Genomic DNA, 20974 nt, shown 5'->3' with positions numbered 1-20974 from the left:
CCTAAGTTTGATTGTGTTAAATCTTTTATGGATACCGATGCTTTCCGTGAATTTAGCACTAAATATGGACTTGACTCTGAGATAGTTGCGTCTTTTTGTGAATCCTTTGCTACTCATGTTGATCTCCCTAAGGAGAAATGGTTTAAATATAATCCTCCCATTGAAGTAAAAGTAGTTGCACCTATTAAAGTTGAAGAAAAGACTATCACTTATAATGATCCGGTTGTTCCTACTGCTTATGTTGAGAAACCACCTTTCCTGTTAGAATAAAGGATCATGCTAAAGCTTCAACTATGGTTCGTAAGAGTAATACTAGAACACCTATACCCTCTGAGCAAATTAAAGTTGAACCTAGTGTTGCTATGGTTAAAGATCTCTTGGCCGATAATATTGATGGGCATGTTATTTACTTATGTGATGAATCTGCTAGAATTGCTAGACCCGATACTAAAAATAAAGATAGACTTGTTGTAGGCATGCCTGTTATTTCTGTTAAAATAGGAGATCATTGCTACCATGGCTTATGTGATATGGGTGCTAGTGCAAGTGCAATACCTCATTCCTTATACAAAGAAATTATGCATGATATTGCACCTGCTGAGATAGAGGAAATTGATGTTACAATTAAGCTTGCCAATAGAGATACTATTTCACCGGTTAGGGTTGTTAGAGATGTTGAAGTCTTGTGTGAGAAAGTTAAATATCCTGCTGATTTTCTTGTTCTTGGTTCCCCACAAGATAACTTTTGTCCCATTATATTTGGTAGACCCTTCTTGAATACTGTTAATGCTAAGATAGACTGCAATAAGGATATTGTTTCTGTTGGTTTAGGGGATATGTCTCATGAATTTAATTTGCTAAATTTCATAGACAACCCCATGATAAAGAATTGCCTAGTAAAGATGAAATTATTGATCTTGCTTCTATTGCCGTGCCACCAAGTGATCCTTTGGAACAATATTTGCTAGACCATGAAAATGATATGTTTATGAATGAAAGAAGGGAAATAGATGAAGTATTCTTTAAACATTGACCTATTTTGAAACACAACTTGCGTGTTGAAATCCTAGGGGATCCTCCTCCACCTAAGGGTGATCCTGTGTTTGAGCTTAAACCTTTACCTAATACTCTTAAATATGCTTATCTTGATGAAAAGAGATATATCCTATTATTATTAGTGCTAACCTTTCAGAACATGAAGAAAAGAAATTATTGAAAACTCTGAAGAAGCATCGTGCTGCTATTGGATATACTCTTGATGATCTTAAGGGCATTAGTCCCACTCTATGCCAACACAAGATAAAATTGGAGAAAGACGCGAAACCAGTTGTTGATCACCAACGGTGGTTAAATCCTAAGATGAAAGAAGTGGTAAGAAAAGAAATACTAAAGCTTCTGGGGGCAGGTATAATTTATCCCGTTGCTGATAGTCAGTGGGTAAGTCCTGTCCATTGTGTCCATAAGAAGGGATGTATTACTGTTGTTCCTAATGATAAAGATGAATTGATCCCACAAAGAATTGTTACAGGTTAATGGTAATTGATTTACGCAAATTGAATAAAGCTACTAAAAAGGATCATTACCCTTTACCTTTTATTGATCAAATGCTAGAAAGATTATCCAAACATACACATTTTTGCTTTCTAGATGGTTATTCTGGTTTCTCTCAAATACATGTGTCAAAAGAGGATCAAGAAAACACAACTTTTACCTGCCCTTTCGGTACCTTTTCTTATAGACGTATGCCTTTTGGTTTATGCAATGCACCTGCTACTTTTCAAAGATGTATGACTACTATATTCTCTAACTTTTGTGAAAAGATTGTGGAGGTTTTCATGGATGATTTCTCCATTTATGGAACTTCTTTTGATGATTGCTTAAGCAACTTTTATCAAGTTTTGCAGAGACGCGAAGAAACTAATCTTGTCTTGAATTGGGAGAAGTGCCACTTTATGGTTAATGAAGGTATTGTCTTGGGGCATAAAATTTCTGAAAGAGGTATCGAAGTTGATAAAGCTAAAGTTGATGCTATTGAAAAGATGCCGTGTCCTAAGGACATTAAAGGTATAAGAAGTTTCCTTGGTCATGCCGGTTTTTATAGGAGGTTCATTAAGGACTTCTCTAAAATTGCTCGGCCTCTGACTAACCTCTTACAAAAAGATGTTCCTTTTGTCCTTGATGATGACTGTGTAGAAGCATTTGAAATACTTAAGAAAGCTTTGATTTCTGCACCTATTGTTCAGCCTCCTGATTGGAATTTACCATTTGAAATCATGTGTGATGCTAGCGATTATGCTGTAGGGGATGTTCTAGGACAAAGAGTTGATAAGAAATTAGATGTTATCCAATATGCTAGTAAAACTCTAGAGAGTGCTCAAAGAAATTAAGCTACTACTGAAAAGGAATTTTTAGCAGTTGTATTTGCTTGTGATAAGTTCAGACCTTATATTGTTGATTCTAAAGTAACTGTTCACACTAATCATGCTGCTATTAAATATCTTATGGAAAAGAAAGATGCTAAACCTAGACTTATTAGATGGGTTCTCTTGCTACAAGAATTTGATTTGCATATTATTGATAGAAAGGGAGCTGAGAACCCCGTTGCAGACAACTTGTCTAGGTTAGAGAATGTTCTTGATGACCCACTACCTATTGATGATAGCTTTCCTAATGAACAATTGGCTGTCATTAATGCTTCTCGTACTGCTCCATGGTATGCTGATTATGCTAATTATATTGTTGCTAAGTTTATACCACCTAGTTTCACATACCAACAAAAGAAAAAAAGTTCTTCTATGATTTAAGACATTACTTCTGGGATGAGCCACATCTTTATAAAGAAGGAGTAGATGGTGTCATTAGACGTTGTGTACCTGAGCATGAACAGGAACATATCCTATGCAAGTGTCACTCCGAGGCTTATGGTGGACACCATGCTGGAGATAGAACTGCACATAAGGTATTGCAATCCAGTTTTTATTGGCCTACTCTCTTCAAGGATGCCCGTAAGTTTGTCTTGTCTTGTGATGAATGTCAGAGAATTGGTAATATTAGTAGACGTCAAGAAATGCCTATGAATTATTCATTTGTTATTGAACCATTTGATGTTTGGGGCTTTGATTATATGGGACCGCTTCCTTCCTCTAATGGGTACACACATATTTTAGTTGCTGTTGATTACATTACTAAGTGGGTAGAAGCTATTCCAACTACTAGTGCTGATCATAACACCTCTATTAAGATGCTTAAAGAAGTTATTTTTCCGAGGTTTGGAGTCCCTAGATATTTAATGACTGATGGTGGTTCACATTTTATTCATGGTGCCTTTCATAAAATGCTTGCTAAGTATGATGCTAACCATAGAATTGCATCTCCTTATCATCCACAGTCTAGTGGTCAAGTAGAACTGAGAAATAGAGAGCTTAAATTAATTTTGCAAAATACTGTTAATAGATCTAGGAAGAATTGGTCTAAGAAACTTGATGACGCATTATGGGCCTATAGAACTGCATACAAAAATCCTATGGGTATGTCTCCGTATAAAATGGTTTATGGAAAGGCATGTCACTTACCTCTTGAACTAGAACATAAGGCATATTGGGCCATTAAAGAGCTCAACTATGACTTCAAACTTGCCGGTGAGAAGAGGTTATTTGACATTAGCTCACTTGATGAATGGAGAACCCAGGCCTATGAAAATGCCAATCTGTTTAAAGAAAAAGTTAAAAGATGGCATGACAAAAGGATACAAAAACGTGAGTTTAATGTAGGTGATTATGTATTGTTATACAACTCTCGTCTAAGATTTTTTGCAGGCAAACTCCTCTCTAAATGGGAAGGTCCATACGTGATTGAGGAGGTCTATCGCTCCGGTGCCATAAAAATCAACAACTTCGAAGGCACAAATCCGAGGGTGGTGAACGGTCAAGGAATCAAACATTATATCTCAGGTAATCCTATAAATGTTGAAACTAATGTTATTGAAACCGTAACCCCGGAGGAATACATAAGGGACACTTTCCAGAATGTTTTAGACTCCGAAAAGGAAGAGGTATGAGGTACGGTAGGTAAACCGACTCCAAAACAGTTCTAATGACAATTTTTCTCCGTTTTGGAATATTTAAGAAAATAAAAAATAAGAAGTAGCCCGGAAAGGACATGAGGCTTCCACGAGGGTGGAGGGCATGCCCTACCCCTTGGGCGCGCCCCCTGTCTCGTGGGCACCTCGTGTGCCCTCCGAACTCCGTTTTCTTGCACGATACTTCTTTTGGTCGGTAAAAATTCATTATATAATCTCCCGAAGGTTTTGGCCACCATATCACGCAAATATCCTCTGTTTTTGTTTCGAGCTATTTTCTGTCAGGGTTGTCAAGGCCAAGCATCATGTCTTCTCTTTCCTCTTCCAACAATGAGGGCAACGATGCTTGGCTAATGAAGATAGAGCTGAAGAGAGAAGAGCCCGGAGAGATCAACAAGGATGATGGGATCAAGAAGGCCATGGGGGATCAAGTTCCGACAGTAGTAGAAGAGGACATCCTTCAACCTCATCACAATCTCTTTACCCCAACGGAGATTCAAGCTTTCAAGATGATTGAGTTAGCTCGCATTCAAAACAAGTATCTCACAAGTGAAAATATTTTGTTGAAGGAGCATATCATCGTCCTCAAGGGCATTATCCACAAACTGGAGGATCTCCTATGCTCGATGTGTGATTATCCATCATCACCAACACCTTCTTCACCAACAAAGAAGGAGACATAAACACATGGGTATGGGCACTCCCCTTGGCAACTGCCAAGCTTGGGGGAGTGCCCCGGCATCGTATCACCATCACTTTTATCTTTACCATTTTTCTTAGTTCGATCCTTTTGGTTATATATTGACCTAGTAGAATAAAGTTTTAGTATGATCTAGTTTTGAGTTTTGCTTTATGATCCCTCTATGTAATCGAGTCCGTGAGCTATATATAATAAAGATTAGTGTTGAGTCAAGGGCTTGATTATCTTTCTATGATCTTGAGGGAATAAAATAAAAGAGAAAGATAAAAAGAACTAAAGAGATCATATATGGATTTTATGGAGAGTGATGACTTCACATATAAAGAGTATGATGAATAAAAATTGTTGAGAGTTGACAAGCATAGTTTTGGTCATCGTTACAATTAATAGGAAGTAATAAAGAAAGAGAGGTTTCACATATAAATATACTATCTTGGACATCTTTTATGATTGTGAGCACTCATTAAAATATGACATGCTAAAGAGTTGAGGTTGGACAAGGAAGACAACGTAATGGGTTATGTTTTCTTACATCTGAAATAAATTATATTGTCTTGGATCATCCAACATGTTGAGCTTGCCTTTCCCTCTCATTCTAGCCAAATTCTTTGCACCAAGTAGAGATACTACTTGTGCTTCCAAATATCCTTAAACCCAGTTTCGCCATGAGAGTCCACCATATCTACCTATGGATTGAGTACGATCCTTCAAGTAAGTTGTCAATGTTGCAAGCAATAAAAATTGCTCTCTAAATATGTATGATTTATTAGTGCGGAGAAAATAAGCTTTATACGATCTTGTGATGTGGAAGAAATAAAAGCGATAGACTGCATAATAAAGGTCCAAATCACAAGTGGCAATATAAAGTGACATTCTTTCGCATTAAGATTTTGTGCATCCAACCATAAAAGCACATGACAATGTCTGCTTCCCTCTGCGAAGGGCCTATCTTTTATTCTTGTCTTATACTTCATGCAAAGAGTCACGATGATCTTCACCTTTCCTTTTTACATTTTATCCTTTGGCAAGCACAATGTGTTGGAAAGATCCAGATATATATAGCTAATTGGATGTGAGTTTTCATGAACTACTATTGTTGACATTACCCTTGAGGTAAAAGGTTGGGAGGCAAAACTATAAGCCCCTATCTTTCTCTGTGTCCTACTGAAACTTCATAACCATAAATATCGCGTGAGTGTTAGCAATTGTGAAAGACTAAAAAATGGTTGAGTATGTGGACTTGCTGAAAAGCTCTTATTGACTCTTTCTTATGTTATGATAAATTGCAATTGCCTCAATGACTGAGATTATAGTTTGTTAGTTTTCAATGAAGTTTATGATTCATACTTGAAATTGTGATTGAATTGTTTCTTTAGCATAAGAGATCATATGACATTATATATATGTTGCTCTAATAAGAATGATCATGATGCCCTCATATCCGTATTTTATTTTATCGACACCACTATCTCTAAACATGTGGACATATTTTTCGATTTCGGCTTTTGCTTGAGGACAAGCGAGGTCTAAGCTTGGGGGAGTTGATACGTCCATTTTGCATCATGCTTTTATATCGATATTTATTGCATTATGGGCTGTTATTACACATTATGTCACAACACTTATGCCTATTCTCTCTTATTTTACAAGGTTTACATGAAGAGGGGGAATGCCGGTAGCTGGAATTCTGGGCTGGAAAAGGAGAAAATATTATAGACCTATTCTGCACAACTCCAAAAGTTCTGAAACTTCACGGGAGCACGTTTCAGAATATATAAAAAATATTGGGCAAAAGAAGTACCAGAGGGGGGACCACCCACCGTCCACGAGGGTGGGGGGGGGGGTGCGCCCCCTGCCTCGTGGGCCCCCTGGTGGCCCTCTGATGCCCATCTTTGGCTCTATGGAGTCTTTCGTCAAGGAAAAAAATCATAAGCTAGCTCACGAGTTGAAACTCCGCCGCCACTAGGCGGAACCTTGGCGAACCAATCTAGGGCTCCGGCGGAGCTGTTCTGCCGGGGAAACTTCCCTCCGGGAGGAGGAAATCATCACCATCGTCATCACCAACAATCCTCTCATCGGGAGGGGGTCAATATCCATCAACATCTTCACCAACACCATCTCATCTCAAACCCTAGTTCATCTCTTGTATCCAATCTTTGTCCCAAAGCCTCAGATTGGTACCTGTGGGTTGCTAGTAGTGTTGATTACTCCTTGTAGTTGATGCTAGTTGGTTTACTTGGTGGAAGATCATATGTTCAGATCCATTATGCATATTAATACCCCTCTGATTATGAACATGAATATGATTTGTGAGTAGTTACGTTTGTTCCTGAGGACATGGGAGAAGTCTTGCTATAAGTAGTCATGTGAATTTGGCATTCCTTCGATATTTTGATGAGATGTATGTTGTCATCCCTCTAGTGGTGTCATGTGAACATCGACTACATGACACTTCACCATTGTTTGGGCCTTGAGGGAGGCATTTGGATGTAATAAGTAGATGATGGGTTGCTAGAGTGACAGAAGCTTAAACCCTAGTTTATGCGTTGCTTCTTAAGGGGCTGATTTGGATCCATATGTTTCATGCTATGGTTAGGTTTAACTTAATACTTCTGTTGTAGTTGCGGATTCTTGCAATAGGGGTTAATCATAAGTGGATTGCTTGTCCAAGTAAGGACAGTACCCAAGCACCGGTCCACCCACATATCAAATTATCAAAGTATCGAACGCGAATCATATGAACATGATGAAAACTAGCTTGACGATAATTCCCATGTGTCCTCGGAAGCGCTTTCCTTTATATAAGTGGTTGTCTAGGCTTGTCCTTTGCTACAAAAAGGATCGGGCCATCTTGCTGCACCTTATTTACTTGCATTACTTATTACTCGCTACAAATTACCTTATCACAAAAGTATCTGTTACCGATAATTTCAGTGCTTGTAGAAAATACCTTGCTGAAAACCGCTTATCATTTCCTTCTGCTCCTCATTGGGTTCGACACTCTTACTTATAGAAAATGCTACAATAGATCCCCTACATTTGTGGGTCATCAGGCAGACACGGCGGCAGACGATGGGGTGGCGGCCACGACCACCACCTCCCGCCTTCGGGCCGCGGTGGCAGAGCGGGTGATGGCCACGGTGGCCGGCAGTGGGGTGACGGCCACGACGGCCACCTCCTACCTTCGGGCCATGGAGGCGGAGCGGGAGATGACCCTGGCTTTCGACGGTGGTGTGGCGGCAACGGCGGCCGACAACAACTGTCGACGGGCAGCGGCGGCAGAGCGTGTGGTGGGTGTTCCGCGCACACCCAATAGGGACGCCACAGGCACTATACTACACCAGGGACTGCGCCGCCGCTGCGGTGTAGCCTTCCAGTTGGAGCTGTCCTATGATGACGGTGGAGTGGCTGAGCGACAACGACGGACCTGTGCCATTGGCGATTGTTGGAGAAGCAGACGAGATAAGCTACAGGGAGGGAGGGGAAAATGCGACACATGACTCGCCGACCATGAGGGTTCTTATAGCAGGCCGGTAAGCATTGCGATTTTGGGGGATTCACCGAGTCGGGCGGGAAGCTTGCGCGGGAACCTGCGAGGTTGTGTGGGAACGGGCTCACTGACGATTCATTGGCGCCACTGTTTGGCCAAAAGAACGCCCCAGCACGCTGCGCAAGCTTGCGCTGTAAGCCGTCTACGGCAGCGGGGTGACAAGACGTGCGAGAGGACATGTTTAATTAAAAAACGTTTGCGATTTAATTACCTACTATACCCCCAAACTGGTCTATAAGTAGGATTTAACTAATAAAATACGAATGCATGTCACCAAAGATTATATCGTTGGAGTCGTATTTGAACATAGTTTCCAGCTATACAATTTTTGTAACATGCATTAACACTGTTTTGGTTAAATTTAAGGTTATATACCAGCAAGCGTTTGCTCGCAACACACACGGCTTATTCCATCACAAAAAGCTTGGATGGATCAACTGTATGCCACGTATCGCACACGCAACTCTAATATGATTCATGCTTGATTTCTTCGACACCGCTCACACAGTTCATCTTATTTGCCACGTATCACCGTGCCGTCCTCTACTCGCGTCCCTCGGCGTGCTGTGCTTGCTGTTAGGCACCGCGGCGCTTCCGTTGGCACGCTTTGCTCGTGTCTGTCGGCGTGCTCGGCTTGTGGATAACTTTTCCTTGCGCGTTCAACTGCTATATGCATATATATGCTAGCAAGATGCCCGTGCGTTGCACGAAACATCAAGATACATTTGTATGAGTAGTTTATCTTGTGAGAGAAAAGGATGAACGAGAGAAGTCCTTATCTGCAAGTGTGGAGTGAGGTGCAGGTATCTTTTTGCAAAATTGTCATAGTTTGCTTTCTAACCGTCAGATATAGATCGGCCGGTCTGTATTACATGATGGCAGGCACACCATCATCACCAACTTGGTCTTTTATAAGAGTAGAGATAGAGATGGTTGATCGTCGTTGAGGCGACAGTGGAGCGCTCTGCTTGCGTCCCTCCGCGCGCGCTCTGTGAGCGGTTGGGCGTGCGCACGATCACGTTGGGGCCCCCGTATGCACGCAGTTGCGCCGCGCATGTTGCCACGTGATGCATTTACATCCGCACGATGGAGTTACATGTTGCAAATTAGAACTGCCATCAGGGCCTGCCGATAATCCTGGCCATCCGGCTTCCCCTTTAATTCCTGCGTCCATTATAACTTTAGTCTCTTCAACCTTTCGATCGCGCCCCACAACACAACAAGCACACCCACGACGACACATAGAGAGGGGATGTCTAGCGGCGCTCCAATGGAGTTCGGCGAGCATAGAGTGGGGACCCACATGAGGGAGACGGATCTCTCGGTGGTGTACAACATCGATCCGACCATGGTGGACGACTACATCAACAACGTTGAGCAGTTGCTTGCTCGAGACAAGTAAAAGGTGGTCGGCATCGACCTCCAGTACACCACCGGTCGTCCCGGCATAGATCAGAAGGTTGCCATCGCCTAGTTGTGGATGGGCCATCATGTCCTCATCTACCACTACTGCATGGCCACAGAGCCTTGCGACCGTTTCAACAGGTTTGTCAACAGCCCCGACTACAAGTTCGCCACGGTGGAAACCACTGACGATGTAAACGCGCTTTGTGTTACTGGCTTGGCCTGCAAGAACCTTGTCGAAATCCGTGACCACTACAGGGTCTGGGGTAGCACAAAGAAGGACTCCCTGGTCGAACTCGCCTCGGCCATCATTGACCCCTACTATGAAAAGATGAAGCAGGATGCCCAGAGAAGAAGTCCCGTATCCTGGCACGGGGCCTGGATGTGTTAACTGGATGAACCTCACCTCATGTTCGCGGACAGGAGTGTGTACACATGCTACGAGATGCGCAGGCGGATCGTTGACATGAGGAAGTGCCTCGTTACCAAAATCGACGAGCCCGGATCGAGCCACAAGCAGAGCAAGCGTTACAAGAAGTAGATGATGATCAGATGATCGTTTATGCTAGTTAATCATGCATGTAACATATAGTTTACTTTATTGTTGGTGTGTGGAAATTTCATGTGTGTAGTAGCCACCTATGTAATTATGCATGTAATAGTTTACTTTGGTGTGTGCAAATTCCATGGTTGTAGTAGCCACCTGTAACGCCCCGGACACACCTGCTGGTGGTCGTTACTCCTGGCGGGATCTAGACTGGCCCCACAGATCAATACTAGTCTTTTCTGTGCACTTTGTGCTCACTCGTGCGCACCCGGGAGCAACTTCCCGGTTGGTCACCCAACCTGAAACTACTCCAAGCTGGGCACGCATAACTTTGGAGTTCTGTCCGAATGGGCTCCCGGAAAAGAAGGAATTCCTTATTGATATGAGTAGTCTATCATCCCTAATAAGCCAGGCCATAACATACACCCCCACTTAGAGGAACCGACGTCCTCGTCGGGCCACAGGAACGTTCCTTCTTGGCACATACGTCTGTGCTTCCAGTCCGGTACATGTACCATGTCGTGTGCCACGACGGGTCACAAACGTCATGAACAACATGACCGCGCACCTGTCCGCAAACATCCGTGTAACCGTGAGGGTCGGCTCTGATACCAACTTGTAACGCCCCGGACACACCTGCCGGTGGTCGTTACTCCTGGCGGGATCTAGACTGGCCCCACAGATCAATACTAGTTTTTTCTACGCACTTTGTCCTCACTCGTGTGCACCCGGGAGCAACTTCTCGGTCGGTCACCCATCCTAAAACTACTCCAAGCTAAGCACGCTTAGCTTTGGAGTTCTGTCCGAATTGGCTCCCGGAGAAGAAGGAATTCCTTATTGATATGAGTAGTCTATCATCCCTAATAAGCCAGGCCATCACACCACCTATTTAAGTGGATGTTTAATTTGGTTATGAAAGCATGTCCTTATAAGTGTGTGTGTGTGTATGTTGTTGTCATGTATGCAATCCCATCGCACAACACACACGTCTTGTTAAGTTGAACGATTTTTGTTCTCTTGTGTCAACGCAACCAGTTCATCCGAGTGAACCGCATGCCGTATATCGCATACACCTTGATCTGGTTGACCGTTTCTTTTGTGTTGCCTAATCAGAAACAGTTCATCCGAGTGAACCATATGCTGTATATCGCACACACCTTCATCTGGTTGCCCATTTCTTTTGTTTTGCCTAATCACAAACAGTTCATCTGAGTGAAATGTATGTTGTGTATCGCACACGCCTTCATCTGGCTGCCCGTTTCTTTTGTTCCTCCTCATCGCAAATAGTTAATTGAACTGAACCGTATGCCCTTCATCACACACGGAACTAAAATCTGAACCATGTTCGATGCATCCTCCATCGCAAACGTTTTGCACCTTTTTTGACGGTTTTAATACACCACCGTTTGCGATTATTGCATCGCACACAGTTTCTCAAAGGGTCTCTGATCCTAGTGTCGCATTAGCAGCATCCTGCAGTAGTGTCGTATCCGCCTATTAAGAAATCGTGCATACTTGGGATAGAAAGTTGATATATCTTTGCATCTTATAGGTTGTGCACAAGTGTCGTATCTGCCTATTGAGAAATTGTGCTAGCGTCTCTCTTGAGTTGTGCAACACGAGCGTTTTCCGTGGATTCCACATTTTGTGCACATTCCTTGGTTGCACGACCCCACTTATCTATCCGTGTGTGTGTTTCCTTGTTCCATTCATTGCTATTCATTTTCTTGTTTCACTTGCGAATTTGTGAATCTCTTTCAACATTATTGACTCTTGCTAACATTTTTCATCAAACTTTTGTGCCACTATCCTCACCGAGCCACTCCATAAGTTTTACTTGATAGGTGTAAGTGAACTAGTCCGGTACCAATTCCACTATTCTTTCATTTCACATTGAGTGAAACGAGATACATCCTCAACTTTGGGAAAATGTAACTTGGTATTGTTTATCTCATTTCCTACTCACCTTTGCTCGAGTCTTGTGATGGATAGGCAAAGCACACCACCTTCGGTCTACAACAACAATGACAAGTTTGATGCCATGAACAACTTGAACGCCAAGATGGATGCTCAAATGGAAGAGATTAAAGCCCTCGTCAAGTCCTACAAGCGATCTTCCTCATCTTCAAGAAGACACTCAAGAGCACATGCTTCCGAGCTACCATCTCCGGCAAGATCACATCGGCATCGACACCACCACCGACAAGAACGTGAAGGTCAAGAGCTCAACACCAACAACCACTCAACGACTTCACCATCTCCTATGGCATCTTCGCCAAGCGACTTCAAGGCATCTTCGCCTATGGACATACGTCATCTTCGCCAACAAGCACCTCAAGACTATTCAAGAGAAGCTCCCCAAGCTCAAGTCCGCGACTTCCACGAGCTACTACAACCTCGACACCGACCACAAGATACCTTTCTATGGGACTCAAGAACCCGAGGAGTATCTCGAGTGGGAGCGTGATACGTCTCCAATGTATCTACTTTACCTCTTGTTTTGGACTCTAATTTGCATGATTTGAATGAAACTAACCTTAGACTGATGCTGTTTTTAGCAGAACTACCATGGTGTTGTTTTTGTGCAGAAATAAAAGTTCTCGGAATGGAGCGAAACTTTGCGAGGAGTCTTTATATAATAAAAGAGAATTTCTGGAGCCATGATCCACTTGAGAGGGGCCCCTGGGTGGGCACAACCCACCAGGGCACGCCCCCTCTCTTGGCGCGCCCAGATAGGTTGTCCCCACCTGGTGGACCCGCAGACCCTGAAACCGACGCTATAAAATCCTATTTTTGGAGAAAAAAATCAGAGAGAAAGAATTATTGTGATCCACGAGACGGAGCTGCCGCCAAGCCCTGTTCTTCCTCGGGAGGGCATATCTGGAGTTCGTTTGGGGCTTCGGAGAAGGATCTTCGTTCTTCGTCATCACCAACCCTTCTCCATTGCCAATTCCATGATGCTCCCCACCGGAGTGAGTAATTCCTTCGTAGGCTCGCTGGTCGGTGAGGAGTTGGATGAGATTCATCATGTAATCGAGTTAGTTTTGTTAGGGCCTGATCCCTAGTATCCACTATGTTCTTAGATTGATGTTGCTATGATTTCACCATGCTTAATGCTTGTCACTTTGGGCCTGGGTGCCATGATTTCAGATCTGAACCGTTTATGTTATCACCATTATATCCATTTTCTAGATTCGATCTTGCAAGTTATAGTCACCTACTACGTGTTATGATCCGGCAACTCTGGAGTGACAATAGCCGGGCCCACTCCCGGTGATGACCATGGTTTGAGGAGTTCATGTATTCACTATGTGTTATTGCTTTGTTCCGGTTCTCTATTAAAAGGAGGCCTTAATATCCCTTAGTTTCCAATAGGACCCCGCTGCGACAGGAGGGTAAGACAAAAGATGTCATGCAAGTTCTTTCCATAAGCACGTATGACTATTTACGGAATACATGCCTACATTATATCGATGAACTAGAGCTAGTGCCGTATCGCCCTAGTTATAACTGTCTCATGATGAATATGATCCAACAAGTCACCAATCCAATGCCTACGAATTTATCCTATATTGCTTTTGCTAAGTTACTACAGCTGTCATCACTGTTACACTTGCTACAAAATTACTGCTATCACTGTTATCGTTACTGTTACTGCTGCTACTATTATCAAAACTATCATACTACTTTGCCACTGATCACTTTGTTGTAGACAATTAATCTCTAGGTGTGGTTAAATTGACAACTCAGCTGCTAATACCTTCAAATATTCTTTGGCTCCCCTTGTGTCGAATCTATAAATTTGGGTTGAATACTCTACCCTCGAAAACTGTTGCGATCTCCTATACTTGTGGGTTATCAAGACCTTTTTTTGGCGTCGTTGCCGGGGAGCATAGCTATATTTGTTGAGTCACTTGGGATTATTATCATATTATCACTATGAAGAATATGAAGGATGCTAAGACTAAGATATGTCCCTCTAAGACGAGGGGAGGTAAGGAACTGCCATCCAGTTCTGCTTTAGATTCACCTTCTGTTATAAGTAAACTTGCAACACCACCACATGCTATGAATTCTGATATGTCGCAAGTTATTGATGATGCTACTTCTGCTATGGATAATGCTTATGATGATGCTAGTACCTTGCTTAATGATGATGTGCCACTTGGTGAATTTCTTGATAAACAAATTGCTAGAGTTATACAACATGATGTTGTTGAATCTGATGATGAGCTTGGAACTGAATCTCCTGAAACTCCTGCTAGAACTAGCCTTCCTAGATATGAATTGCATAAGGTACCAGAAGGTTATGTTATGAGTGAAGAAACAACTAGAGATATTCTTGCTTGCAGAGATAGAGATGATCTAGAGAAATTATTATGCAAGTATAAAGAAAAATCTCTGAATGCTAGAATGAAATGTGATCCTAAGTTTGCTACTTCACCTATCTTTATTGATGATAAGGATTATGAATTCTCTGTTGACCTAGAGTTAATTACTTTGGTTGAATCTGATCCTTTCCATGGTTATGAAACTGAAACTGTTGTGGCGCATCTTACTAAGTTGAATGACATATCCACCCTTTTTACTCATGATGAGAAAACTCGCTATTACTTTATTCTCAAATTATTTCCGTTCTCATTAAAGGGTGATGCTAAAGCTTAGTACAATACTCTTGCTTCTGGTTGTGTGCATAGTCCCCATGATATGATTTATTACTTCTCTGAAAAATATTTTCCTGCTGATAAGAAACAAGCTTCCTTACAGGAAATATTTAACTTTGTGCAAACTAAAGAAGAGAGTCTCCCACAAGCTTGGGGGAGGCTTTGCCAATTACTTAATTCTTTGCCTGATCATCCACTTAAGAAAAATGAAATACTTGATATCTTCTATAATGGAGTAATCGATGCTTCTAGAGACTTCCTAGATAGTTGTGCTGGTTGTGTTTTCAGGGAACGAACTGTTGGACAAGCCGAAGAATTATTGAATAACATATTGAAAAATTATGATGATTGGACTCTTCCTGAATCACCGCCTAAACCCACTCCGAAGAAGAGGGGTATATTATACCTCAGTCCTGAAGATATGCAAGAGGCAAAGAAATCCATGAAGGAAAAAGGTAGTATTAAAGCTGAGGATGTCAAAAATTTACCTCCTATTGAAGAAATACATGGGCTTAATACACCACCACTGCCTAAGGTGGTAGAGGTAAATTCTCTTATGAAGTTCATTGATAATGACAATCCTCACAATATGCATCCTAGTAAATGCCTTTATGAGTTTGAAAATTATATTAGAAAACAAGATCACTTCAATGCAAATATTATGAAACAATTGAAATACAACTCTGATATGATTGCTCGTTTGAGTGACTTGTTATTCAGAATATCAAATGATGTTAGAGGTGTTGGAAAGCATGCTTCTATGGTTCAAACCCAGTTAGAACAAGTTGCTAAATCTCAAAGAGAATTGCTTGATGAAATGAATAATAATATGCATGACTTTGCTGTTAGAGTGGCAACTAGAGGAGGTAAAATGACTCAGGAACCACTTTATCCCGAGGGACACCCAAAAATAATTGAACAAGATTCACAAAGAGCCAACACTAGTGCACCTAGTTCTTCTAGAAAGAAAAAGAAAAAGAAAAATGATAGGACTTTGCATTCTCCTAGTGAACCTGAAATAGAAAAACCTCCTGATAATGATAATGAAACTTCTATCTCAGATGCTGAAACTCAGTCTGGTAATGAACACTCTCCTAGTGATAATGAAAAATACAATGCTGATGTTCATGAAGACACTCAACCAAATAATAAAGAACCATACAATGATGTTGAGAGAACCACATGTTGATCTTGATAACCCACAACCTAAGAATAAAAGATATGGCAAAAGCGACTTCATTGCTAGAAAACACAGTAAAGAAATAGAACCCTGGGTTCAAAAACCTATGCCTTTTCCACCTAAGTCAACAAAAAGGAATGATGATGAAGAATTTTAACGCTTTGCTAAAATGCCGAGGCCAGTCTTTTTTGCGTACTCGCTTGACTGATATCTTGAAAATGCCTCCTTATGCAAAGTATATGAAAGACATCATCACAAATAAGAGAAAAATACCGGAAGCTGAAACCTACACTATGATTGCTAATTATACTTTTAAAGATGGAGTACCTAAAAAGCTTGGAGATCAAGGAATACCAACTATACCTTGCTCCATCTAAAAGAATTATGTGAAAACTGCTTTGTGTGATTTAGGTGCTGGTGTTAGTGTTATGCCTTTCTCTTTATATAAAATGCTTTATTTGAATAAACTCACACCTACTGAAATATCTTTGCAAATGGCTGACAAATCAACTACCATACCTATCGGTATCTGTGAGGATGTGCCCGTTGTTGTTGCTAATGTTACTATTTTGACTTACTTTGTTATACTTGAGATGCCCGAGGACGACAACATGTCGATTATCCTTGGTAGACCCTTCTTGAATACTGCAGGGCCTGTTATTGTTTGCAATAAAAGTAAGGTCACTTTTCATGTCAATGGTAATGAGCATACGGTGCACTTTCCGAAGAAACTATTCCAAGTGAATGGTATTAATGTTATTGAAAAATCTCCGACAATCACTATTGGAAGTTTTCAAATACCTCTCCCTACTGTTAAAAAGAAATATGAAATGCTTATTGTTGGGGACATTCATATCCCCATTGAGGTAACTTCGTGATTTACGAAAGTTCTTCGGTTTCATGAAAATCAAAAGTGGTTGTTAATAAGACTTGATCAACCTTATTAATGGATCATTTTGAACGTTATGAAGTTGATGAATTTAGTAAGCACTACTTTCTGTCCCTACTTTTTGTTTTCTGTTTTTATTAGTTAAATAAAATGAAATGCCATGTTTGTCTGCTTTGTGATTTTTCTGTGCAATAAAAGAATGACCCAAAAATAAAAGTTCTCAGAATGCCCTGAAAACTTAATACGATTGTTTCTGAATATTTAAGAATTTTTGGTGCAAATAACATCAGCGGGAGGTGCACCAGGTGGGCACAACCCACCTGGGCGCGCCAGGACCCCTAGGCGCGCCCTGGTGGGTTGTGGTCCCCACATGGGCCCCGTCACTTATCTCTTCATACCACATCATGACCTACCTCCAGAAGAAAATCTCCATTGCTCTCTCTCTCCGTGTTCTTGCCCTCAAGCCCGCGGATTTCGATCTCTTTGCTCGAAGCTCCATTTCCGAAACTGTTTCGGGGGATTGTTGATTGGTATGTGACTCCACCGTTTGTCCAATTAGTTTTTGTTTTAGTGGTTTATATTTTGAATAATTAGCTATTCTTGGTGTTGCTGTAGATGAGCTTTCATGTTGAATTCTTAGTGTTATAAGTGGTTTGAATGCTTGCTATGGCCTCTATGTATCCCTATGAATAGTTGGTATCATTTTTGTGAAGTTTTGTTGAGAAATTTTTGTGGGCTAATAAATTTCAGAATTTTGTTCATAGGAAAATCATGAATATCTTTAGGAAGTTTGGCTCCAAGACGAACTCCAAGGGTGTTATTGGGGAGTCATCTGATAGTGATCTCCATCCTCAGAAGTTGGTGGAGGTACGGCTGTGTGAATGGCTGCACACCCCATTCCTGGAAGAGGCTGGAATCCTTTAGGAGTTCATGCAATATGCTGCTAATGCCGGCCTCACCGACTTCATCGCAGATGAGTGTGAACAACACCAAATCCTCACAAACACTTTTGTTTAGAGCTTTACTTTCCTGCCTAGGAATAATCCTCCTAAAGTTAGCTTTGATTTATATGCTGAAAACCGTCAGACACCACTTACTGAATTTTGTGACATATGCATGATCCCTTCTGATGGGAGCTTGGCCGAGCCTAGAACGGCTGGGTTTGAGGCCTTTTATCGTACTTCGACAGTGGGAGATGAGAGAGGGGTGTCAGCTACCACCGCTGCTAGCTTGCATTTTCCTGCTGTTCACTACTTTGCACTTTTCATTGCAAAATGCTTGCTTGCTAGGGAGAAGGTGGGAGCGCTCAGCTCACCAGACCTTGCTGTTTTGCGTCGTGCATTAGAGGGCGACAACACTTATAGCATGGGAGCTATTGTGGCTCGTCGCCTCCATCTTTATAAATCTCAGGGTAAAATCCATGGCGGAATTTATGCTACTCTCTTGGTGGCCCACTTTAATGTTGGGATACACCCTCATGATTACCCTCTGACCAAGGTTTATCTAGACCGTGCAGCCATGGAACGCCATCATTTTCTTGCACAGGATTATCCTGACATTCTTATTCCTTATAACTTGGTCTTTTGTGTTGAAACCCGTGATATTATTCCATTGCCTACCCCTGCCTTGTTTGATTCTGTTGCCAGGGGTGGATATAAGATCATGCCTGCAGACATCATCGCCTACCAGAACGCTCAGGCTGCTGCAGAGGCAGAGGGGGAGCCTCTGCAGTGGGATCAGTGGACGCCCGCTCCTCAGTACCCCTACTACCATCCAGATTTCTGATCGACTACCAAGTTAGGCCAAAAGCCTAAGCTTGGGGGAGTACGCGTTTCTCACCAACATTACATTGACGTTCACTTATTCATCTTGTCGGTGTTCACACTTTTTCATTGTATCATCCATGTTAAATATTTTTTCTTGCTTTCTTCTTGTGTGTTTGAAAAACTTTAGAAAAACCAAAAAAATTAGTTGTAGCTAGTTTACTTTCTATGCATGCTTAGCTGTAGTATTAAAAAGAAAATCCAAAAAGATTTCCTTGTTCTTCTTTTGCTTGTTGGGAGCTTTCCCATGTAAATAGTTTTCTCGTTTTTGCTTTTCCCTTTTATTTGCTTGTTCAAGGAAACCAAAAACTCCAAAAATATTTCAGTGTGTTTCTCTGAATTTATTTTCCTTTTATTCAAGTTGTACCGGGTAGAAGACCACGATGAAAATGTTGAGTGGCTCTCATATGAATAACTGTTGAACTAATAAAGAGCACATTTTACCTTGTCTTCTCCTGTTGAATAAAATGTTTTGCAGAATCCAGCTTAGTCCATGGCACTCTTGCACTATTATTATTTTCACATCATTCGGTCATGCAAGTGAAAGGCAATAATGGCGATATTCGATGAACTGGCCGTGGCTGAGGGAAACTGGTATGAACTTGACTTGTTCTGTTCATGTAAATATGTTTAACCTAGTATCCATGATTAAGCCCATTATGATTAAACATGTTTGCAGTGACAATTAGAGTTTATAGTTTCTCATGCCATGCATAAGTAGGTGGTAGTGAATAATGATTTATCTTGGATATCAACATTGCATTAAAATGATTGTGATGTAGTATGATGATATAGTATCCTCCTCTGAATGTTCAAGTGGCTTGACTTGGCGCATGTTCATGCATGTAGTTGAATCAAAACCAACATAGCCTCTATGACATTTATGTTCATGGTGTTCATATCCTACTCATGCTAGTGTCCAATGTTACTTATGCATAATGCATGATCATGATCGTTTTGCTCTCTAGCTGGCCGCTTCTCAATCTAATTGCTAGCCTTCGCCTGTACTAAATGGGGATTTTGCTTGTACATAAAAAATCCTAAACCCAAAGTTATTCCAGATAAGTCCACCATATCTACCTATATGCGGTATTACCCTGCCATCCTAAGTAAATTTGCATGTGCCACCTCTAAAAACTTCTAAAAAATATCCGTTTTGTGTGCCTGGATCGTTCATGGAACGACAGGAGGTGGTCGGTATCTTCCATGCTAAGCGGGTTATTCTCAGGTCGAGTGTTTATTCACTTGCCATCGCACGAGAAAAGGGCGGTAATAGGGATGCCCAGTCCCAAACTGCAAAATACAACAAGAGTTAATCGCTCGAATAATCAAACAAAAACTCCCAATGGAGTCAAAACCTTTACTGTTTATCTCTTGGGAACCACCACTAGCTTGTTTAGCATGGGAGATATTGATAACTGATAGTCGTGAAGTGAATGAGAAAGGTGCATGTCTCAAAATATCATTTATCTCTGTTTTAAAACTTGAGCTCTGGCACCTCTGCAGATCGCTGCTTCCCTCTGTGAAGGGACTATCTATTTACTTTTATGTTGTGTCATCACCTTCTAAAACAAGGGCTAGAACCTGAGAGCATAGTTGTCATGACTTATGCATTGTGTGTAGCTAATGTTGGGTGCATCATGACTGGATCTTTTCTACCATGAATTACAATGTTTAGTCGCTGCTTGGACTTTGGAGGTGCTCTACATTTATGTTTTGCGGTCTCAGAAAGGGCTAGCGAGATACCACTATTGTCATATTATATCATGGTTGTTTTGACAACGTGTTGCCGTTTGAGATGTCTTATTATTGCTCGACAGCTGATTATGTCATTGATATGAGTTAATATAATCTTTAAGAGTTATTGTCGGCATGGTTAGTTATAATGTTTCCTGAACCTGGGTGCTGTTTAAGCATATTTATGCAAACAAGAGCAAAAGAGTTCGTAAAAGTTTTTTTCTTTTTCACTTTCAGTTTATCAACTGAATTGCTTGAGGACAAGCAAAGGTTTAAGCTTGGGGGAGTTGATACGTCTCCAACGTATCTAATTTTCCTAACACTTTTCCTCTTGTTTCAGACTCTAATTTGCATGATTTGAATGAAACTAACCCCGGACCAACGCTGTTTTCAGCAGAATTA

This window comes from Triticum urartu, chromosome 1 (genome assembly GCF_003073215.2).
Source record: "Triticum urartu cultivar G1812 chromosome 1, Tu2.1, whole genome shotgun sequence".
Lineage (NCBI taxonomy): Eukaryota > Viridiplantae > Streptophyta > Magnoliopsida > Poales > Poaceae > Triticum > Triticum urartu.
Note: the sequence above shows the minus strand (reverse complement) of the source record.